The 25,355-nt window shown below is 40.7% G+C and overlaps 1 protein-coding gene across 2 annotated transcripts in view; it reads left to right on the forward strand.

Annotated features, from left to right (window-relative positions):
- Window positions 1-25,355, forward strand: part of PCSK5 (proprotein convertase subtilisin/kexin type 5) — a 441,582-nt gene that overhangs the window by 42,803 nt on the left and 373,424 nt on the right. The gene's annotated exons all lie outside the window — the stretch shown is intronic.

The following is a 25,355-nucleotide window of genomic DNA, read 5'->3' on the forward strand; positions in this document are numbered from 1 at the left end:
GATAGAGCCATGCCATTGGCAGCCCAAGGACTAGTCCGTGCCTGGGACAACAGGGATGCTAAGCACAGCAGGGATAGGAGCTGGCTCCTGCTCTTGGGGGCTCATCAGGTATCTTTCTTACATGCTGTCTTTACTCCAAGTCCATTTGGGTTTTATAGACGACATATCCCTGGGAGAACCTAAGAGAAGATAGGATATGTTCAGGCCCTCCCACCCCATTTTAGAGAAATGGAACAGCTTTGAACTGGGCGATAGGCAGCTGAAGGGTGTTGGGGAGTAATAAACTAGCAACTGGAATCTGAAACTCTGAGGGTGAGTTAAATATCTGTCCTTATTAAGTTGGAGAGAGGGACTGACTCTGACAGAGAACTTATTGGCCTCCCAGATGTGGCCAGTAAATAGGAAGAGTAGCTGTACCAGCCTGCCTCAGTTCCTCTGTGGGCTTGCTTTATTATTTACTGATTAGGAAAGGATATTTTTCTCCATTATGATTTGTGTTTGTCATATTTGCTTATTTTCAGATAAATTGGTGAACAAGTCCCTCCCAGTGAACATAGAAGTTTCACCTGGATATTCTTAAATATTGTATTACTTTTTTAAAGCAACAAGGTCCCTATTTGAATTAATATGCAAATCAGTTTTGCAGTTTGGAGTCCTGCCCTCTGTTATTTACCTTGGTTTGCCTTATTTAATTTTCTTCTGGAATATTATCACACAATATTTATGATTATGAAATTGTATCTTGGTGGTGGTTAGAAAAAGTCCATTTGTCGTAGATCTCAATTTTCTGTGGGTTATAGGAACTTCACCTAATAATTACATTCTGGTTGCTTGTGGATTGTAATTTTTCCCCCTTCATCTCTATTCACAATTAAATGTTTTTGGAAAAGCAATCTGTTATGATGTTCTTGAATTAGCTAAGCTTTCGAAGCAAAGTCATGCTTTCTTTTTATGTTAAGTAACTTTTTTGAAGCTTTCTAGAACTTTAGTAATTAAAATGATTCTAACTTCAGACCTCATGTGCATAGTCAATATGAACTTGAAAAAAGCAAGCACTAGTTAGTTTGGGAAGTAAGAACAGAATGTAACGAGATACTGCATTCATGATGGAGGACTTACTGAATATGGAGCTACCCAAACCTTAATGCTATCCGGGGGATCTTGGTCTAAATTTCTTCTTATCTCAGTGCATTAAATAGCTTATGCAGGATCCAGTAGAGACTGTGGATGCTGGGACACACACCACGTGGAATGTATGCCCTGCTTCACTCAGTCCAGGGGGGCAGGATCATTTCAGGCCAGCCCTAGGGGACATGCTCAGTCCCCCTTCCTCCTCAATAAAAAGAACACCCAGGGAAGAACTGTGTCTGACTCTTCATTCTGATGCTCCTGCCCCTCATTCACACCCAGCCATTTATACAAAAGGGCCATAATTCTACCAGCTTTGCAGACTGAGCACCACAGATTGGGGTTTGCCCACAATTTCTTTCAAATGTTTCATTAAGTCTATTCATTCATTTGTTGGCCCTATCTTGAGCCCCTAGTGTGTGTGTGTGTGTGTGTGTGTGTGTGTGTGTGTCAATATCAGGTACTGTATTAGGCTCTGGACACTTGGAGATATAGTGGTACCCTTGGGGAGCGAGCTCACTGCGGGGTCTCCTACACTAGCTTTTAGGGAACCTCAGGGCATTACAGTGCTTCTCAGTGTTGGAGATCAGGGGCAGGGGAGATGGGGTCCACTACATTCCTTCTCCTTCTCCATGCCCTCCTCAAAAAGCTCATACCCACTTAGGTTATTTTTCCTTTCTAATTCTGAAAAATTTTTCATTTACTGAGAAGTTACAAAAATGTTATGAAGCATTCCTATATGTTCTTCCCAGATCCCCCAAATGTAAACATTTACATTTTACCATATTTACTTGATTATATTCTCTCTCTTCTATCTACACACACAGATGCACATGCATGCATACACATATATGTATAGGTATGTATATACATTTTTTTCTGAAAATTTGGAAACAAATTATAGACATGATGCCCCTTTAAGTCTAAATATTTCACTGCATATTTACTAAGTCCAAGAACATTCTTTATATAACCAGAAATACCACAGTTAACATTGATAAAAATCTGAATATTAACAACAATATTATTATCTAATCAATAGATTTTATGCACATTTTTCCAGTTGTCTCTTTTCTTAGCCCGGATCACATGTAGTTTTCACTTTGCTTAAGTCCCCTTTGTATGTACTCTGTCATCCTTCCTTCTTTTTTTTGTTTTGTTTTTTTTTCTTTCTATGAGCTAGAACTTCTTTGAAGATTCCAGGCCAGTTATTTTGTAGCATATCTAATCTGACAATTAGGTTCTGGTTTAGCAAGAACATCAGAGAAATGGTATGTCCTTCTCAGTGAATCAGATCAGGAGGAACCTGATGCTGATTTGTTTTTCACTTATGATCTTCACTTTGGTCACTTGGCTTTCTCTTCTTTAAAATGACTATTTTCCCCTTCCTAATTAATTAGTGGTTCATGGGCAGATACTTTGAGATTATGTACATTTCCACAGGCTGACTTTGTGCTTTTCACTCCCAGCCACCCCACTGGGGATGTAAAAAGCAAGTGTCAGTGTGACTGGCTTTCTTAAGCAGGTCTTCTTTTCTTTAATCTGGGGCATGTATGTGATTTGGGGTGATGGGACCATGTGAAATGGCTTGGTGGGGAAAATGGCAAAGTATGGAGTTGTTTTTGGTTGCCATTTTCTCAAGAAACGGAAAACACACACTAAACAGATCCTGGATCTTTCTTGCTGTAGGAAATTGTGTGGCTCCTTTCCCCACTGCTTTTGTTTTTTCTTAGAGGGCTCTAAAGAAGGAAATCCAAAAGTAAGAACAGCCCTCCTGGTGCTAAGAAAGCACTGGGTCAGTTGGGGCACATGAGCCAGGAGAGCAAGAATAGCCTGCTTCCCGTAGGTGAGCATTATGTTATGATTAGCTTCTGAAATGACAGTGATTCACAGCCATCTAAGTAGCATCACTAGGACAGTAATGACAGTGTTGCAGATAGTATTGGTACAATATTATAGCAGTCGGACGAGTAGGTCTTACAATTTTCTTATCTATATGATCTTGCTCTTTAACTGACCAGCTTTTCTCTAAGAGACCTAAGCTAAATTTCAGAAACAATAGCCTTGAGTTCATATGCTCAGGAGCCCCTCATTAATCTGTTCAGAAGTCTATGCTGGCTCTGTGGCATTTTTGTCAGGGAAGGTGTTACCCATATGTGTGTTCTGGAATGGAAGTTCTTTATAGCTCTTTAGCTGCCCATGCAAATCTCGGTGGGTGCAGAGGAGATAATTTTCTTTCAATAGCCTTCTTACCAGAATACTAAATTTCCTATTACAGTGGGCTTTTAAAAATAAAAAAACATATGCTGTCATTAACTTAGGCACCCATGCCCTTTCTGAGAGTAGTTATGCAAGCATACCTTCTTTTGATCATTATATTTATCTTGAAGGTTCTGGCTTTTCAGCCTCTTATCTTTGCCAAAATATTTTCTATCTTCAACTCTATTTTCAGGTTCATTTTTTCCCCTAAATCCAGGGTAGAACCATGTCTTGCTATGGGATCAGAGATGAGCACCTCTCCTATCTTGTTTCTTTTTAAAGTCCATCTTCAGTCAGTTCACCCCACCACATGGATGTGAATGGCTGTGTATCTCAATTATGGAAAAAAACTGTACCTATAATGTTATTTATTGCAGAATCATAGGCTCCTGAGAATTAGACTTATCTCTTTCCTATCCAATGCTAGCATATTCCCCATCTTACACCTAAGAGGAATTGTTTCAGATTTGTTAAGTGTGGCCAGCGACAAAGTGTACCATACTGAACAAGGCAAACTTTTCTATAATGGAAGAGATTTAATTTGTTGAGTTATAATCTGCCTGTAACTTTTACCCATTGGATCTACTCTTGCTATCCAGGCTTATGCGTAACAGCTCTTTAAATATTTGAAACCCTTTACTTATTCTTCTGAAGCGGCAATTGTCCCTCAGAACATGTGGCTCAGAGTTAAGTGCAAGGCTTTAGCTCAGAGAGATGTTACCTGTTTATTACATTTATATATAAGCCTTTGACTCTGAAGAGAATTTTAAAGCAGAGCATTTGTAGAATGACAAATAACGGGGTATAGGAAAAGGACAGGAGCAGAGAAATGAAGTGACTGGAGGGAGTTAGCAAGACCAGATGAAATCAGACTATGAAAGAAGAAAGTCAAGTTCAAGTTCTTTACTAATCCAGGTTAGTACCTATTGTGCTGAAGACTGGATTTTCAGATGACTGGAGTTTCTCTTCTTGCCCCCAGAGTGAAGGGCATGTGATGGATGGAGTACAGGAGTACCTCACTGTACATAAAGTCCATGTTCCTGAGAAGCTGTGCAAATCCACTTCTTATCAGACAAATCACATCCCACGAATTCCTTTATAATTTCAGAATGATTTTATTCTCCACTGCTGATTGATCTGTGGAGACAACCAGCATATTTGTTAATTTCTTTTTCTTAACCCTGAGATAAGCCATTTATAAGTTAGTAACATATACCTGACCTACTAGGGGATGTTTGGAGGTAAAGAAACGGCATCTACTTGGACATAAATGCTCAGAAGGGTCTGGGGTCAGTCTTACTGGCTCCTGTGCATCAGGTGCAGCCACGCTTTTTTATTAATCCGATTCCATGTGGCCTGATGCAGCTGCTCATTCTGTTTCACCCTGATTTCCTCTCACCCCACCTGCCCTCATTCCAGCTGGTGCTTCTGGGGGCTGCTTTTCCTAGCAGGTGAATTTTCTGCTCTTCAGTTTTAATATGGTAAAAACTTAATGGTTTGACTTTGTTTTGTGAAGTGCAGTCTTACAACATAGGATTCCAGGATCTGTGCTCATCCAGCCTGTGGGATGATCCTAGTGTGTTGAGATGGGATGAGGGAGGCTGTGTTCTCTCAGGCAGGTGCTTGAGGCTTTGTGTTCTCATATATATCTTAACTGCGTGGTTGTACATTTGCCCCTTAGCATTTCACCAGTAAATGAAAGTAGTTACCAAGTATCTTGAGTTCTTCTGGAAGCGGTGTGGGCTTCCAGCGATGAGCAGAAAGAACATGGACATGGCTGCCAAGGGGCTTATTGGGAGGGTCTGTCTTGTTCTAGGCTACTTTCTGGTACCACTTTTACCAGCAATGAAATGCAACTACTACAATTTTCTATCTTTTGCTTTTGATAGCATTTCTGCATCTTTAAAAACCTCACTAGAATGTATACACCCTTGGGGGAAGCACATTAGCCCTAAGTTTGCAACCTTTGATATGTTTATGGTGGCAAGATAGCTAGGGGTGTGGGAGAGATAGAAGGAAGTATGTGGGCGCAGATTCCACCATGTTCTTCACCTCCCCTTCTTTTTCTGTGTGGTTCCCTACCTCCCAATTGCCTGGTTGGTCAGAAACCAGAGAGTCGTCCGTTTGTACACGGCTGGGTTATCTGATGGGAAAGTTTGGATCATGACCCAAATCCCTTATAGTTAGGAGTGAATTAAAAATAACTAAATAAATTCTCAGCTACTTTGTAAAGGTTGCCAAATCTTTATTAGAGTACTTAGCAATACTTCATTTTGAGAGGTTATAAACTCAGATGCCTCCAGCGAGAGTGCCAATAGCAAGAATGAATGAGATGGGTAGATATGAAATAACTGGGCACATGGGAAAGTGCAGGGCCCTTTGTGTGCATAAGGGAAGAGATGCCACTGTGCGCTACCTGTTTTCGTCCTGTTGGCAGACTGGCTCAGTGTTGCTAGTTCAAAAGAACCGTCACATCTGGGTTTTTACATAACATTTCCCAATTTTAAGTGTAGCAAAGAATTAGAAAATTTTGAAATATTTGTGTGGACCAGAGAAAACACATCTGAGGGGCCTCCCCATTTGTGACCCCTTGAGTTGGCTGTGTCAAGGGAAAGGAAGACACAGAAGATGGATGTCAGCACTTTCTACCTTGACTTTGTCCACCCCCTCACCTGACACTCGCATTGAGTGGTGCAGGTGTGATCGCTCCCTGTACCCTAGTGTCCCAACTGAACTACAAATGTCTCGTAGGCAAAAATAATAGGCTCAGGTTATTTCACTTCTGAAGCGAAAGCGGCTGTGGGCAAAGACAAGGTGGAGGGGCTCATTCTAGCTTTTTTTTATGTTTTGTCCAGTTTTCCACTGACATCTATTACTGCACTGAGACAGTCTTAACTGAAAATGAAGGTTGGAGGAAACAGGATAAGTCACAGGATTTCAAATGGCAAGCCAGAGGGATTGCTGTGTGAAAATAGGAAGAGGGATTTGTTGGGGGCAGGGAGAGATTATGGATTTTACGTGTTATTCTAGCCAGTTGAAGGAAAGGTACTAAATGTAAAAGCTTTGTAACTTGTTTAGTTTATATAATATCTCTAAGGTGTCAAATTCTAAAAAAGTACGTGCTGGATCTAGAGAATGTAGGGTAATGACAACATTCTAAAGGTCTAGATAGGTTTTGTGTTAGTTTGGCTTACTTCCAACAGAATACCATAGACTGAGTGGTTTGCAAACAATAGAAATTTATTTCTCATAATTTTGGAGGCTAGGAAGTGCAAGAGCAGGGTGCTGGCAGATTTGGTGTCTGGTGAGCACCTGCTTCCTGGTTCATAGGTGGCTGTTTTCATGTTTCAACTTCCCCTGGCAGAAGGAGCAAGGGGGTTCTAATCCCATTCACGAGGGCTCCACCCTCATGACCTAATCAACACCAAAGCCTGACCTCCCAATATCATCCTATGGGGGGTTAGGTTTCAATTTCTGGGTTTGAAGGAATACAAACATTCAGCAGGACTTAAGAAAGGAGTTTTGGAACCACAAGTCCTACTGAGCTTTTGGGGAAAGCAGAATAAAATAAGTAAGCAAACCTACCGAATAAGAGAAAACAGCAAAGGAAAAAACAACAACCACCCAGCAACAACACTAAAACCCAAAACTGTGTTGTCTGGTTTTGAAGAGAAATTATACTGATTCATGTATTTATTGTAATGAATGCAAGAATAAATAAGAAATCTAATTAAAGCATCAGTATTTGTTAGTAATATTGTGAGCTTTGTTTTTCTGCTAAGTTCTGCCAAATGTCAATCAATTCTTACAATATAAAAGGAGGCAATATGGTGCATGCAGAAAGAACTTTTGGATTTTGGTTCCTGCTGTGATCTCTGTGGGGTGAACACTTAACTGGTCTGTCAGTCAAGTCTTTTTCTATTTGAAGACCCATAATTGTTCATGCATGTACTTAGAAAAGCACATAGTATAATGAATTATATATATGTAAAGATCAAAAGTATAGGTTAAATTCTTATAACAAAATAGTAAGTGGCTATTAAAATGATGTTATAAATTTATACATACCCATAAGAAAGGTCTCTAAAATAGTATGTAAAGTAAAAAAAAAAAAAGCAATATAAAAAGAACATGTGTTCCCATTTGTGTTAAAAAAAAAGAAGAAGACCCGTGTATATGTGTGTGGTTGTATACAGGATAGATTTGGAAGGATACACAAACACATTTTAAACTGTTAATTAGCTTTCCACACTGTATGATTTTAAAAAAAAACACACTATTTATAGTGAAACTGCTTTTGTTGATGTCAACAATGCTTTGATATTTCAAATCCAGTGGATACATCTCTATTCTCACTGGATTCTACCCTTTACTTGACATGGTGGTCAGTCATTTTGTCCTTCTTGAAAAATGACTCTCAGTTTCTTGAGACCACATTCTCCCAGTTTTATTTTCCTTACGTCTCCTGCACCTTCTTTCTTCATTGATGGCACCTCCTCCACCTCACCTGTAAATTTTGGAGAGCCCAGTGCTTACCATTTTGCTGGTGTCCTTGCATTAAATTTATATCTTCCTCTCTCATGTACCTTACATTCTCCAATCATATGTCTAGTAAGCATCTATAACATAATACAGCATATACAGTACTTTTAATTTCTACTCATCATCATGGCCCTCAAGCCTTTTCCTTCCCCATTAATGGTACTCTGATTTATCCAGTTGTTCAAGCCAAGATTAGAACAATCCATTCTCAGTTCTCACCCCTTTCCTTATTTTCTCCACATGGAACAATCAAGAGGTCCTATTGGGTTCACCACAAAATTTATCTCGAAGCTGTGAATCTGTGGACTTTCTTGTCCTACTCTGCCACCAGCCTAGTTAATCCAGCTTGGACCTGGACCACAGAAGCTGCCTGCCCTTCCACGCTTGTTCTTGCACAGCTATTCTCCACGCAGATTAAGCTTCTTAAGATATAACAAGATCAAGTCTTTCAATGACTTTCCATTGACTTTAAAATAAAATCCAGTTTTTTTCTTAATGATATTCAAGGGCCATCATGATCTGGCCTCTTCCTAGCTACTTTATTTAGTCTTTGATTTCCTCCATTTTGCTTATTTCGCTCAGCCACAGTGGTCTCTCTCTATCTCTTGAAACAGTACTTCTTTCCCGTATTCCCTTCGCCCAGAATATATTGTACTTCCTTTGTTTTTGAATGGTAGCTACCATCTCATCCTTCATACGTTAAAGCAAATGTCACGTCCTTTGAAGAACTTTTGCTAACTAAAATAGAATCTTCATTTCATCTGCCTAACTACTTTAATGTGTTACTTTTATCTTTGTTGCCTATCTGAATTCAAAACCATATTGTTTCTTTATTTGATTGTTGTTGGTTTTCCCATCTAAGATAGACACTCGTTGGGGTCAATAGCTCCATGCATTGGGTTAACTGTGGTATTTCCTTGACTTTGAATCATATCTGAGCCATAGAAAACCTTCCATAGAAGAATGAATGAATTGATACATAAATGAATGATGTTTTAAAATTAATTTTTATCAGAAAATAAATGATGAAGGCAATAATAAAAACAGCAACTATAATTTTTATCTTGAATTCCCTTGAAACATAAATCATTTTGTGGTGACATGCGTGGTACTGTCTCATTTTACTGCGGACATGGGAGCAACCAGTTGGAGAGACACTGTGATAAAGTGAGAGCTGCATATACTGGACTGGATACATATTTGGATTCTGGTCTCAGCTTCACTACTCAGTTCCTATTAGCATGTCACTCCTCGTTGGGCTTATTGCACTTGTAAAATCATGAGCAGATGAACTAGTTTCTAATGTTCCTTCCAATCCATTAATTACCATCTTGAACCAGGGTCACTTGTGATTTTACTGTTGGCCCAGGTTGCCCATCATATGTGCCCTTCTTACATTCTCCATTCCAGTGTCTTTTCAAACTTCCTTTTCATACCTTTCTGCCTCAAACTGAGAATATTTCATAGCATATTCTCTTATCCCGCTAGACACTGTTTTGCCTGAAAGAGCTGATCTTGCAGTTAGACTTGAAATTAACCTGGTCATTCTTGAAATGGATACAGGCTTTACCTACTCAGCAATGCTCCTGATAAATGAGGAACAAGTAATACTGCTGCTTTGTTTTCACAGCCCATGCCTCTCGCTGATACAGGAGTGTGATAGTGAACCCAGTAATTATTATTACTGATGTTCATGAATTCTAGAAGGCAGTTCTAAAGAGCAAAAAAGTTGTACTTAACACAAGTTCTTCAGAAACAATAGCACAAGTTTTAAAAAGCCTGGCCAGGGAAATTAGAAAATAGAAATCTAGTAGGAGGGTGGTGGTGGTGGAGCTGGGAAATAGAAAAGGCCAAAACTAAAATCAGATGGAATCAAAGATGGACACAATTGACAAAAGGTCTAGGTGGATATGTATATACTTTTTAACTCATTGGCAAAGCTAAGCAAGCATTTTCCTCTATGAGTTTGTCAAGCCCGGCCTGCCAACCACCGCCCCCTCCCCCAATAAAGTACAAAAGAGCCGCAGAGTGAGCAGCTGAGTCACTGGACTGTGTCCGTGGGGCACATCTGCCAGGCCCCAGCTCAAGGGCAGCCTTTGCTCTGATGGAATATTACAATAATGTCCCTTAAGGTGTGGACGGGCTTTCCAGACTCAGAAGCCCTTTTTCAACCTGTCCATCCACAGAGAAAAAATGATCAAAATGGAGACTTCTTGGGGGATTGGGAAAAAATGGATTCATTTCTTAATGCAGGGAAAACGTCAGTCTCCCAGGAATGAAGTAGCACGAGAGAGAGATCTGGAGTTCAACCATTCATTCGTTTGCTTTCTCCATGGATAATTTTGAGTACTTTCTGAGCTAGACGCCAGAGATAAAACTAAAAAAGCAGACCTAGTCATTGCCCTTACAGAGCTTACCATAAAATCTAAAGTCCAGGCCTGAGCAAAAAAACAAACACAAAAAAGGCATTTTTCAGCCTCAGTTTCTGTGTGTTGTGTGGTGTTCAGTTTGTTCTGACTCCTGGGGACCCTTTGAAGCAGTGATGCCCACGGTGTCCTGTCCTCAGTAGCCCCGCTCAGCTCCGCTGGGCTCCTGCCGTGGCATCTTGTATGGAGTCAGTCCAGCTCATACGCGGTCTTCCCCTTTCTTGCCGCCTTCTGTTTTTCCCAGCACCTTGGCCTTTTCCAAAGAACCCTGCCTTCTCATGATGATGTGCCCAAAGTAGGGCAGCTTCAGTTGTGTCATTTTTGCCTCCAGTAATGTTTCAGGCTTAATTTACTCGAAGACTCACTTGTTCGTCTTTCTGGCATATCTGTAGAGCTCTCCTCCAACACCATATTTCAAATAAATTGATTTTTTTAATCAGCCTTCTTCCTCACTGTCCAGCTTTCACATCTCTGTATCGTCGTCGTCGTCGTCGTCGGCAGCCGTCCGTCTCGAGAGACGATGGCGTAGCTTCTTGAGAGTCTATCTGCACCGCCGAGAATGGCTGTGCAGTCCGATTCGGGAGTGACAATCCCTGCCGCACTTGGTACAGGTGAAGGCAGATGGCTGTTGTTGCTGCTGCTGACGCTGCTTCCGCCTCGATCTTTTCTGGGCCGCCTCCTCGTTGCGCGCAGCCTCTGCACGTGACGTACCTTGCCTGACCGCGAGCCTCCAGGCTAGGCGGTCGTCTGCTTGAACTTCCCATGTGTTGAGATTGATGGAGCATTGTGTCATGTCCTTTTTGCAGATGTCTTTGAACCGCAGTTTTGGGCGCCCTGTCATCCTCTGGCCTTCTGCTAGCTCGCCGTAGAGGAGGTCTTTGGGGATACGGCCTGCATCCATTCTTTTGACATGGCCGAGCCACCTGAGGCGTCTCTCGCTAAGAACTGCATGCAAACTGCTCATATTGGCTCGCTTCAGCACCTCGGTGTTGGGGACCTTATCCTGCCAGGCGACATGCAGGACGCGTCGCAGGCACCTCATGTGGAAGCTGTTGAGTTTCCTTTCGTGCCTTGCGTAGGTGGTCCACGTCTCGCTGCCATAGAGGAGAGTGCTGAGTACGCAGGCTTGGTAGATGCGCAGTCTGGTTTTCTCAGTGAGGCTGGAATTGTTCCACGCTCGCCGGTTCAGTCTGGCCATAACTGTGGCTGCCCTGGCGATTCTCCGGTTGACCTCCAAGTCGACTGACAGAGAGCTCGAGATGGTGGACCCGAGGTAAGTGAAGTCGTTGACAACCTCCAGGGTGTATCCGTCGATGGTGATGCATGGGGGAGTCCCCGTGCCTTGAGCCATAACATTCGTCTTCGTCAGGCTGATGGCTAGTCCGAACTCCTTGCATGCGTGGGAAAGGCAAGTGACTAGCTGCTGGAGTCCCTCTTCGGAGTGTGATGTCAAAGCTGCGTCGTCCGTGAGATGCTCTTCACCGACGACGCAGCTTTGACATCACATCTCTGTATAGTGACTGGGAATATGAGGGTGTGGATGATCTTAGCCCTGGTCTCTAATGCCACATCCTTGCTCGCAAACTTTCTCCTGATTCTTCCATTGCTCCCCACCCCCGATTTGCTATTTGAATTGATGAGTGAACCAAGGTAGGGAAAGTCTTCAACAGTTTCAGTGTCTTTATTGGTAATTCGTTTCCATACCCATACCCAGTGTTAGCAACAACTTTTGAAGGTATCGATATCTTTTTAAAAAGCTTTTCACTGACACATCCCAAGTTTATGGTTATACCTATGGCTGCCAGATAAAAAACCAAAATTTTAGTATGGGCATGTTCCAAATACTGCATGGGACATACTTATAAAACATTATTTGATATTGTGAAATACAAATTTAACTGAGTATCCTGTGTTATTAGTAAGTCTGTCAACCCTATTTTATACTTAAATCATTTGGAGATTAGAATTAGGAAAAAAAATATACCAATGCTGAGACATTGGTACAGGTGTTGAGGCAAGGCTAAGGGCAGACTGAAGTCCCAGTATGCCATGACAAAAGTAAGTCAAGAGAGTTCCCATGTTCCCTATACCGTGAAGTATTCCTTGAAAACATCATCAGTGTGAAGGAACCAATATGGAATAATCCCCATTTATTTTATCATGTACGTATGTTGGGACATTTAGATTGGTTTCCCAGCATATAACAGTATCCGTAATTCCACTGTTAAAGTGCCTGCACCCATGAAAATTGCTCCTTTGTTGTTTGATAGAAAGACAGACTTTCAGCCCCTTATAAGACATTTCATAAACTACTGCTGCTGTTTCTTTTCCTCCTCCTCCTCTTCCTCTTCCCATGCCTCCTCCTCCTCCTCTTCCTTCTCTTCCTGCTCTTCCTCTTCTTCCTCTCCCTCCTCTCCCTCCTCCTCTTCTTCCTCTTCACCCTTTTTATTGAACTACAATTAACTATAACATTATATTAGTTTCAGGTGTAAATAATGATTCACTATTTGTATACCTTGCAAAATTATCACCACAATTAGCTCTAGTTAACATCCATCACCACACATAGTTACAATTTATTTCTTGTGATGAGAATTTTTAAGATCTACTCTCTTGGCAACTTTTAAATGTGCAATACAGTCTTGTTAACTGTAGTCACCATGCTCTACATATACTGTCCTTGATTCCAAGAGACAAAACCTATTTGCTCTGTGTTCCTGACCCTTAAACCTCTACAATGGTGTGTGTGTGTGTGTGTGTGTGTTTTGGAGATGAGGGGGCACTACAGCCAACCTAGGATATTTCAAATGAAAGCATCTATTTAGCAGCCTTCTGATCAGCAGTCAGCTTTCAGATTGTCTGCTTACAGGCAAAGCAACACAATGTGAAGATCTGTCAATATCGGAAGTATTACAGGCTCTGTGCTCATAGCAGCGCTCCTTCACCAGAGAAGGTTCCAACTCCACAGGCGTAAGTTCTAGCCAGTAGTTAGTATTAACTGATTAGAGCAGAGTCAGAAGTCCAGCCTGGCACCGAATCGCACAGGGCTGAATTACGCCGGAGGGCAAAGGCTCCGCATGTGGACGCCAGTGCAGATAACAAGATGAATCACCAGTACATAAAACTAGCTTTTTCCGATTTCATGACTACAGCTCAGATTTGGGGAGCACTGAGATTACACCATTGGAGACAGACAGTTTGCCCCTGTGCACCAGTTCCAGCACCTGCACTGTGAGTAACACGGCATGATGCCATCTGTGAGGGCCGGCGTCTCTTATTGCTGGTGTGTGAGTTGGGCTCGTGTGCAGCCTGGTGTGTCTGATTCAGGTAGCAGTTGAACAAACACTATGAAGTAACAGGCACAGCTCTGCATTTGTGGAATAATTTACAAGCTTTGAGTCTGAATAATATGGGATATGACCAGAAAAGGAGAGTCCGAGGCAAATGATACCTCACATCTTTTTAAAGAGTTAATGGCATATGGTTTTTATTAAATACTCTAAAATCTTCATTGTATTATATATATTTTTTAATTAGATTTGATTTCTAAGCATGTCATTAAAATAGTTTTTAAGCATACAGCAAAATTTAGGAATTTAAAATGAACACCACAATACTTATCATCTAGATCCTACCATTAACAGTTACATACTTCCTTTATTACATATCTGTGAACCTATCAGTCTTTATTCAGCTATTAATCCATCTAATTGTTTGATGTATTTCAAGCCAAATCACAGACATCAGTCCATTCTGCCTCCCAGATACATGTATGCCATTAATATATTTGTTTTCAGTGTTTTGTTGTAAAATTTACATACAATAAAACTCACCAGTGTAAAATATATAGTCCTTGAGTTTTGACAAATGCATACACATGTGTAACCTGGATCCCTTTCAAGATATAGCTTATTCCCATCACCCTACAAGGTTCCCTCAAGCCCCTTCCCAGTTTTCTCCACGCAGAGGCAATCACTTTTATTTTTTCTGCCATCAATTAGTTTTGAAGGGTTTAGTTTTTTACTTATGGTATAATTTACATAGAGTAACATCTGTCCTTTATGGTGTACAGTTCAGTTAATGTTGGTAAATGCATACAGTTGTGTAACCACCACCACAATCAAGGTATGGAACAATTTCATCACCTCTAAAAATTCTGGGCTTTATAATCAACCCTTCCCCCCATGCCCAGCCTCTGATGACCACTGGTCTGTTTTTTCCCCTTATAGTTTTGCCTTTTTTAGAATATCCTATGACTGGAATAATAAAATATGTAGCCTTCTGAGTCTGAATTTTTTAATTTAGCATAATGCTTTTGTGATTTCATCCAGGAGGGTGTGTGTCAGTGGCTGGTTCCTTTTTATTGCCGAGTGGTGCTCTCTTGTATGGATATGCTGCAGTTTGTCTGTTCACCAGCTGAAGGGCAGTTGGGTTATATCTGCTGTGGGTGATAATGAGTAAAGCTGCTATAAACTGAATGGAATATGTTTTTAAGTGTGCTATAAGGTGGACTTGCACTGTTCAGCTTTTGGTGTGTTTATTTGTAAATTCTCAGTTGACTACCAGATACAAAACAAATGCACAATCAGGGGTTGCTGGAAGTATGAACTGTATGATTTAGAAGAACAGTGTTTAGCTATTTCCCTGCTCTGAAACTTGCAGCTTGTAAATCCACGTTGTCAGTATGCATTACAGTGCATTTTGCATTTTGACTTTGGGAACCTGAGAAAAATATCATTAACTGAATTTCATCATCTCAAATGTCTGTCTCACGGGCGATTTTGTTTTTGAGTGGGTTTGGAGCATTTTCCCTTCCTGGGCAGAAAAGGAAACTAAAAAGTTCCCCAGTATCATCTAGGAAGCAAGTATATATAATCCACCCTTATGCTCTGAGCACCAGGGATAAAGAGTTGGTGGGGAAGAAGCAACAAAAGTGAGATTGGGGGGGTGGGATATGGGAGAGGGGAGGGCTCCGAGGAACAGTAACAGCTCACCAATAAATATTTTATCAAGTGGCTGTGTGACAGTGGTTACACCAGGTCAAGCTGCTGTACAGCAAGTCAGCTTGGTGCAGGGTGTAGTTAGCTGAGAAACTGATGAGAGGTTGAATTTCACGAGATTGTGCTTTTGTTTGGACCAGAGATCAGTGCCAAATGTAAGAAGCTGCTGCCAGGTACCTACTAGAATGAAACCTGCTTGTCTCTTCCTCCTGCCTGCATTTTCTGTGAAAGCAGAACAATTTGGTAGTTTTATTTACATGCATGCGGACATGTGTATATGCTCAATTATAATTGTGTTGGAGATAGCAAAAAAAAAAGTACTTGCTTTATTTATTCACTCAATTATTCAACAGAATGTATTAAACACCTCTCAAATCCCTACCCTTTTGAAACTGTAGTCAGAATAAGCAGACCTTAGTAAAAGGAAAAATAATGTGGTTTTGTCACTATTATATGAATTCAGGGCAGGGATGGAATTTTAGAAGCCCTAGTAAAGTCCTATGGGATAAGCTTCCTTCCCTTCTTTGAGCTAAGAATAGAGAAGGAAATGCTATTAATATTATAGAAAACTCTGTGTTCAGCATTGCACTGGAAGATATTAAACTGATAAACTTCAAATAAGAATAAAAGGCCATCTGAATAGGTTAATACCTGGTAATTGTGTGGCTGAACAGTATATGGAAACATATAGAAAACCAAGTGAGTTTGCAACATACCCGATATTTTGTTTCTGGAAATAGACCTATTTTCTCTCTCATGCAAAATTTGTACATGGATTCTGAAATAGTCTTCAGGGAAGTATTTTTCTTTTTAGGTACATTATTGTTCAGATGAGGTTCATCAGTCACTCTACACTCAAAACAGCACCAATAATGTATCTGTGTTAGTAAACCTTGATGTTGCTTATGAATTTACAAGCACACATGTTGGTTAATGAATCTCCTGGGAAGGAGGGTAAGTGCATCCTCCCCCGCTCCTGTGTTAAAGGAAGTTGATGAAGCGCCCAGGAAAACACTGTGGTACTTTATCCTTATTAGAAGGATAGCTTTGCTACAAAGTTACTGAGTTACAGTGCCTTGGCTTCTTTCAAGGTCAAATTTACTCATAATTGCAACAGTTACAATGGCAATTTGTTACACTTAAAATGCTTGCTTTCCAGAGCTCACTTTTAACAAGAGTGAAGTGAGAGTTTCGCTGCAGGATCAAGAGGATTCAGACCTCAGGAAAACGGAAGGGGAAGGGAAATAGACATGCATACCCTACGGAAGCTTGCAGCAGCCTAATCGATCCAGCACATGGGGAGTGTGGCCTCAAAAGCTGCCCTACTCTCTTGCTCTAGGGCTTTCTCCACTGGAGACCAGCTCAGCAATACTTACCAGGGACAAAGGAAAATTATGAGAACGCACACTGAAATTTTACTTAGTCGTGATTGCCTCTACATCTCTGAAATGCTCTTTGCATATTCTATCTGATCTATGAAGTTTCTCCTCCTCCCTCCCTCCCTTCCTTCCTTCTTCCATCCTTCTTTAAAAGTGGGCTGGAAATGTTCTAAGTTCTACACTAAATACTGACTGCATCCTAATGAAAACTTACATTGTATGGTTCAGGGTCATTCAAAATACATAATTAGAAGGAAAAGCTAACATTTATGAAGCCCCTGCAATCTTCTGACTACCAGTGCTATGGGATGCAGGATCATTCCATCATTTCACGCTCTTGACAAAGTTTTGAAGATTTACTTCATTTCAGGAAACAGACCCAGAGAGGCTAGGTAGCCTTGCAAAGGATTTGCTGGTTTCACTATACCATGCTCTCTTGTGGGTTTATTTTTCTTCTTTCTGACAAGTAGGAAAAGTAGGAGGATGAAAAGTAGCAATTAAAAAAGATTAACATTATTTAGGCTGGAATTTGCAGGCATGGCTGAAAAATCAGCTTCCTTTCTCCCACTCTTCAAATCTCCTCTCATCAAGACACACTTTAAAGTCATTTTTAACGATTTAAGTAATTCTAAAGAGCTTAAAACATTTAAACTTTAGTTTTAAACTGTAGCTTATAATTAACTCCATTATTAATACTTAATCGGAGCCAGGATACTACTGCTACTACTAAAAATGAGAATAAAAATCATAACCAATACTTTTTCATGCTAATCATGTGACAAGGCCCTGCTTTATAGGTGTTAATTCAGTGTTTCTCAACCTTTTCTTTCATTATTGTCCCCCTCAGGAGAAAAAATTAATTTAATTTCTCTATAACAAGAAAAATGAAATACTAAGGAATAAGTTTTCAGACAGTTAAGTTTTAAAGGGACACAAACCATTCTAACGTCTTAAGATTTTTTTTCACCCTCCAAGAGCCTATCATTCTTACTGAGAATATGTGTACTAATTCAAATAATTTGATGCTTCTGAAAATCCTGAAAACCCTAGGAGTTAGGTAGTGTTATTAGTGTACCCATTTTACAAATGAGAAACCAGAGACCCTGAGTGATTAAGTGGCTTGCTCAAGGCACAAGTAATAGCTAAAGTTTTCAGGCTCTACCTTCTTCACCACTACACACAATATTCCCTCTAATTCCTTAGTCATTCGTAATGGCGGCTGCCTATAACACACATTTTACATCCAAAATAGTAATCTTTGTGGCACCACAATCAATCCTGTCCCAGTTGCCTTATTTGTTACCTCCTAGTGAACATACATTTGAGTTCTGGCTTTGACATTGTTTGTAATTCTCCACATGAGTCCTTGACTCTTTCTCCTGGCTCAGCCCTTTTCTAAGCTCTTCACTGTGTTATCTACTTTAATCCCCTTGATAACCTGTGGAGTGAGTAGGTGTTATTACCCTCATTTTACAGAGAGGTCAGAAAGGAGCCACCAGATTGGGAAACCTGCCCAGAGCTCCAGGGCTAGTAAACTACTGCCCAGACCGGTTACATCCCAAAGCTCATGCTTGTCCTCAGTCACTTCCCAGGCAGTTTCTGCCGCAGTGTAAACTCTCGGTGGACTTTCAGCATCTCATCACACATTTGGACGCATATTAATATTATTCAAATGCTTCTTTGAAATAATTCTAGGTCCATGGACAAAATAGAACTCAAACTTACCTTCTGCAAAACCTAAGAGATTTATAGAAAGAGTTGTGCATAATTTAAGGTACAAGCTACATAGAAATATTGGAACGCTAGTTAGAAGGCACAGCTGCCTGCAGCGCAATTAAAAAGGAAGATAAAGTATCTTAGAACTTGGGCAGGATTACAAAAGAGATGCCGTGTTTTTATTGGTAGCCTGCTTCTTTGATGTCTCCTCTCCTGTGTTTTTGCATCTTTCTGTTCTCAGCGTCTTCATATTCTCTTCCTCAGCAAATCTCAGACTGATTCCCAAAGTCTTAATTCACAAGTTATAAAAGATCAATAATAGCTTAAAGCATTATTTCTCCCCAGAGGATATGCAATTTGGCAGATGTAGAAGCCCAGGGGATAAAATTTAGAGAAGTCAGTTTAGACCTGAGGTGGGGAAGTTCATAGGAGGGCCTCACTTGATTCCCTGGCATCCTGCCATGTAGATGTTGTCTGTAGATTCAGTCATAGACCTGTTTCTCAGCTTGTAAGTCAAACTGAATGTTGGGTTTGGGGGATGTCGTATATACACACCTTTTCCAAGACAGGAGCTCCTGTGCTAGATGAAGCCCACTGTTTTCTGGTTAGTGTGTCTTGTTATGAAACCAAGTCTTGACTCAATTCTGGCAGAAGGATGTGGGCCGGGTGCTGAATGAAATGGCTTCTGCTCTTGGCGATTCCGGGGTGCAGTGGGTGGTCTCGCGTGCCTTAGTTTCTCCATCTGTTTGAGTGGAAAGGATTGTCACATTCCTGGAGATCGCAGAAGGGAGTGTGCTGTATAAACATCAAGCAGTGTTGTTACAATAAATAGCAAAAGTGACTCTAGCTTAAATTTCTTACTCTTGATGACTTGTAGGTGTACCAAAGAATCAGAAACTGTCACTAGGAAAAAAATCCTTCTTCCTATTTTATGACAAAAAGAGACTTTTAGGATTTCAGCTCCCATCTGTTGAGAAACACATTCCTGCTCCTCCCTTCAGAAGGCTGATTGGTGACCGCAGTAGAGTGTGCCATCCCCCTAATTATGTGGCTTGTTAATATCTGCCTCAAGGTTTCTAACCTGCGTGTCTAGCTTTTTAGTTTCTAAATTTCACAAACCTCATTTTTTTTTAAATTTAAAATATTCTCTTCAATACATTGCAGTATTAATATTAGCCATTCCTGTTAGGCAAGAAGAGATGAAAATGTCATTAATTGTCTAGCTTCCAAACAAACATCATGGACATGTTGAGAATAATTGCTTGCTGGTAGTTTTATAGCATGACTGTTTCTCTTAGGTGGTTCTGTTTTGAGAGATTCTGTTCTCAGCATCTTACTGAGAATCCAGGAGCAGGCCAAGCAAGCCTCCTCTCTCACCTGAGAGTGATTGTTGATGAAACAGAGGAAATAACAGTGACTTCACATCTAGATCTTAGATTTGTCCCATGAAGTGTGCATAAGTTTATTAGGAACAGGGTCTGCCCTGTCTGACTGGATTGTTGTGAAGCTCAAATGAGATTTGAAACTATTTTGTAAACTTGAAAAGATTATGTGAAAGTAACACATTAACAACCTAAGTGCAAGATCTAAATCGGGGTGAACCTACTGCGCTTTCTGTGATGCCTGGGTGATATCAACCCGCTGAAACTGGCTTGGAATACACTGAGCTTTGACCCAGTCCAGGATCTCTCCTAGGTCCTGTCCCACTTGGAATAGAATATAATTCAATAGTGGAGAATGAAGCAAGCAAGTTTATTAGTACATTTCACTCTGTATACTTAACAGTGGTTTGCTCAGCCTGACTATAAACAACAGCTGGCGGAAATTCTGCTTTCTGAGTACCCAGGCACATCCATGGATTGTGCAGTATGGAGACAGCTTGGTTGAATGGAAAGGCATGAGCTTTAGAGGCCCAGAACATATGTTCAGGCACCAGACCACTACATACTAAATAAGATTCATAAGCTTGAGACACTTTGTGCCTCAGTTTATTCCGTTTTGCAGAACTGTTTTGGAGATTGAGATAATTAATGCTTATGGAAGTCTCTGGGCCTTTGACTTGGAGTCAGAAAACAAATTTTTTGGTTTACAGTGAACACTTTGGCAAATGATGTTAGTTCTATGAGCAAGGGTTTTCTGTATAAAATGGAAATGATAAGAGCTTGAAGTGGCAAGAAAGTTAGAGGTAAATTTATGCAAAAGACATAAACTTGGAAACAGTATATTGATTCATTTGTTCATTCAGTCAACACTACATTTCTACTTGTGACTTATTAATCTAGAGGGCAGGTTGTTATGGAAGTTGATAATTACGGAACACTATTGTTCAACCTTTGGTGGACGTGTGCCCACAACACAGAGGGAACGTTGAGAAAAGAGTGTAATTATTTGGGGAATCTAGAGTATCTTCCAAGAGGAGGTGAGACCCTTGAGTCAACCCTTAAGGAAGAGAAGTTGGCCTGTGGACAAGAAAATTGAAGTGGTACAAGACATTCTAAGGGAGAAGGTTGGTGAAGCTTCAGCTGTGTGACAGAGAATGGCATTGTTTAGGCCACATTTCATTTTGGCTGGAGCTTAGGTGGGCAGGGCAGCAGGTAAAGTGGGGAGGTATAGGGAAAGAGGCTGATAAGATAGGTACCCTAGGAACCAGGTCTCAGTGCACTGCTTATTCTGTGCTGAAGCATTTTGGCTTCATCTTACATGTGTTGGTATGCCTTATTTTATATACATGTAACAGTCTATCCAGAAGGTATCCAGCCATGTAATATGAAAAATAGACACATTTAATGAAGAAGATAAAAGATACAAGAAACATGTACATAGGACAATCAGGTCTCAGTCCCCTTCAAAGTAGGCACTTTGGAACCTCACACAGTTCTCCCCATTGCCATCAGCTGCCCTGTCATATTTTCCTGATTCCCATGATGGTCTGAAATCTCTTCCCTTTCAAAGGTGATTTTAGTTTTGGGAGAAGCCAGAAATCTTAGGGCACCAAATCTGAGCTGTAGGGGGGCTGAGTCACCTGAGTGATTTGATGTTTTGCCAAAAAACTCTGCACGAGACGTGATGCATGAGCAGGTAATTTATTGTGATAAAGTTGCCAATCACCAGTTGGCCATAGCTGTCACCTTCTGAATTATCTGAATAGTTTCTATGGAGGAATGTTCAAGCTTAATGGAAAATTTGATGCAGATTTGTTGCTCTGCTTGCTCAGTCATTTTGAATGCAATGGCCACACAGTACACATGCTCACTCAACAACATGTACCACTCCCACTGACTAGTAAAGTGAAGTCGTCATTGTTCACACATGCGCATTTCAGTTCACTCTTCTTGGCTGCTGGGTTACATCAATGTTGTGTAAACCATTCTTGTAATATTAATAATGGCTGGACTTTTTGCAGACAGACTGTGTATATTTATATATATAAAATTATAGAATATTAAAAGGTGATACTACTGAGCCACCATGAGCTGCACATGAAATCAGATACTCCCCTCCTGCTCCAGCTAACTTCTTACGTAGCACCCACGTGCAGCAGTTGTCTGCATTCCAGTGGTGGCTGGGCTTGGAGCCGACCCTGTGGCTATGGCGAAAACTGAGATATTTGCCAGGCAAAGCTTAAGAGTCCTTATGAGAGTAAACTCCCATTGGTCTCATTTGCAGCAATAAACATTCAACTTGAAAGACCATTTATTCAGCACTCACTGTACACAGGGCACAGCGCTGTGCTAAGTGCAGGGAAGGAATAAAGAGTAATAACAAAGCTGCCTTTTCTTGAGCACTGGTACGGGTTTGGCATGGTTGTAAGTGCTTTACTTGTATTAATTCATTTGAAAGTTCCAAAGCACTTTGAGTTGGGTGTTGTAATCCCTATTCTGTATAGACCAAAATAAGCCATTTTGCACACACAGCTAGTTTTTTGAGGAGCTAGGATTCAGATGTATGCCCAGCACCAAAGTCCATGCTCAAACTCCTGGTTTTAGAGTATGATGGAGACAGATGCATATATGATAAACAGTATCTAAGATGAAGACTTGGAGAGTGAAGGAGATTTTAGCAAATAACATGGGCAAGAGTTAGGGTCATTTTCCAACCGTAAAATAGTAAAAATGACAAGATTTTTTTTTTCTTACATTTTTAAAATCATCTATCAGAAGAATCAATCAGAGCAGTTGTCACATTCTAACAAGCTAGTAAACTGAAGGGGAAATGAAGGAGTGGGAAGGCATAGGATTAGTTTGAAAGAACCAGAGGTCAGGGCAGTTCACTGGATCAGACTTCCAAAGGAGTGAGAAATCTCAGAGATCTCCCAAAGCTCTGTGGACTGCTAATCATTAAAAGGTAAAGCTAAAGGAGTACATCATCACCAAACCATTATTATGTGAAATGTTAAAGGGACTTACTTAGGAAAAAGAAGATCAAAACTATAAACATTAAAATGACAACAAACTCACAACTATCAACAACAGGATTTAAAAATAAAAATAAACTAAGCAGACAACCAGAGTGGGAACAGAATCATAGGTATGGGGAGCATTCGGAGGGGTTTCAGCTGGGAGGGGGAAGGGGGAGAAAGAGGGAAATGGTGCAGGGATTAAGAAGCATAGTAGGAGGATGCAGAATAGACAGGGGGATATTAAAAATAGTACAGGAAAGAGTAAAACCAAAGAACTTACATGCACGACCCATGGACTAAAGGGGGGTGTTGCTGGAGGGAAGGGGGTGCTGGGCAGAGGGGAGCAAAGGGAAATGAAATTGGGACAACTGTAACAGCATAATCAATAAAATATACTTAAAATACTTATAAAGGGAAAGACAAGATGTGGGGAAAAGAGAAAATGGGAAAAAGGCAAGGCAATAGAGAAAAACCATCAGAGGGAAAACAAACTAATTTTAATACTCAGGAAAAACAGGGAATGTGATCGTAGCATGATTGAAAAAGAGCAAATGCAAATTTAAAATGCCAATGATTACAAATCTAGCCATGTTAGTTTGTAGGCCGGTTCATACTTTTGAGATATCACAGGTTTCCTTTTGTGTATTATTCCCCAAACCTGTTTAGAGGAGCAAAGGAGGCCACGGGTGAGACTCAGGCATCCTCAGGACCCCTGTCACGCTCTGCTCACTTTCATCCCACAGCTGTTTTCCCAGGTGCCTGCTAGGAGCTCAGTTCTCTGAAGGGCTCCAAGATAAAGCGGAATCTCCCAGAATTTTGAGAGTGAAAATAGGTGCAGATGACACCAAAACAACAGATTTGCATTGCCATGGGCCTGGTCCAATGGGAACATGTAGTCACTCTGCTCAGTGAGGAATAAGGCTCTCTCCAGCCCCAAGTTGTTGACTGGCCTATAAAGGAAACTGAAATATGTACACAATTAAAATGAATAGTGGAAAAGTAAGAACATGCCAGAGGACTGTATCAGGCAGCAAACGCCAGAAGGAGAACGGCTTTTTGTTAATCAAGCAAAAGAGCTCTGCGGCTTCGTAGTGTCCCTGATTCCACCAGTTACTGCTGTAGCTGAACTGAATTGAGTCTTTGTGATGGGGCTGAGCCTGAAGCCCAGGCCTCCCAAAGGCATCCAGTGCCTCCTACTAGCCTTCTCTCCCACTTGCTGTAGCCCTACACGCACGTGATTCAAGATTGCACTGAGTTGCTACAGAGGAATTTAAGCTTCAGAATAAATCCAAGAAATATAAGACTTTCCAAGGAATTGGTGCCACCAACATTTTCTTTATAGTGAATTAAAATTGGTCCATCAGTATTTTAGATTTTATTCTCTCATTTAATCATTTAAATCTAACTCTCCAACATGGCAGCCATGAGCCACATGGGGCCACTGGGCCCTTGGCATGTGGCCGGTACATCTGTGGAAATAAATTTTTCATTATACTAAATTAATTTTATTAACTTTAGAGTTAAATTTTAGAACTGGACTCAGTTATTCAGAAAGAATTTAAATGAATCTATTATTTCAACTGTCAATTTTATGGAGTATAAATACAGATCAAGTATTTCCAATAAAATTTGGCATCTGAATTAAGATGTGTTTTAGAACCAAAAAAAAAAAAAAAAACATAAAATATTCATAATTTTTATATTGCTTACATGATGAAATGATAACATTTTGGATGTACTGAGATACCTTGGAGATATTGTGGGTTCAGCTCCAGACCACCATGATACAATGAGTGTACCAATAAAGCGAGTAGTAATCTTTTTGCTGGTAAAGATTGTTGTAAAAAATGGAACGGCTCGGTAGCACAATAAAGCAACGTGCACTGAAACAAGATATGCCTGTACTGAGTTAAAGGATGTTATTTAAATTTACTTAACCCGTTTCTTTTTGCCTCTTTAATGTGGCCACGTGCAAATTTAAGATGACCCACGTGGCTTGCATTCTTTCTATTGGATTGCTCTGATTCAGGGATTAATTACCTGCAGTGTCTCTGGCATTGTGCTCAGCACAGACAACAGGCACGGGCATTGTGAGCTTACTGTCCTGGTAGAGCACAGAGTTCCTGTGGGGAGGACGGAAAGTGAACCAATACAAATAAATAATCAGCATGAATTCAGATTGTGGTAAGTTCTGGGAAGCAGTTATGAAGGGTGATGCTGCAGTAATTAGTGGAGGGGAGCCACATTTAGACTGTGGTCAGGGGAGCCTTCCCTGAATGAAATGGCAATTGGACCATGACCTGGAAAGATAAGAAGGAGCTGGGAGGGATTATGGAAGGTTTCTTGGAAGATGAGGTCTTTGACCTGGGCCTGAAGGGTGGGTATACTGTGCTTCCCTGGGCTCATTCAGAAAGACTTATTGGGCTACTGGGTCAAAACGAGGATGTAAAGAAAGCTCCTGGCTTGAGATCAGGCTAGCAACTCCGACGGCTCAGATCCAGTTGGG

Source organism: Furipterus horrens, unplaced genomic scaffold, assembly GCF_987537825.1.
Source record: "Furipterus horrens unplaced genomic scaffold, mFurHor1.1.pri manual_scaffold_4, whole genome shotgun sequence".
Lineage (NCBI taxonomy): Eukaryota > Metazoa > Chordata > Mammalia > Chiroptera > Furipteridae > Furipterus > Furipterus horrens.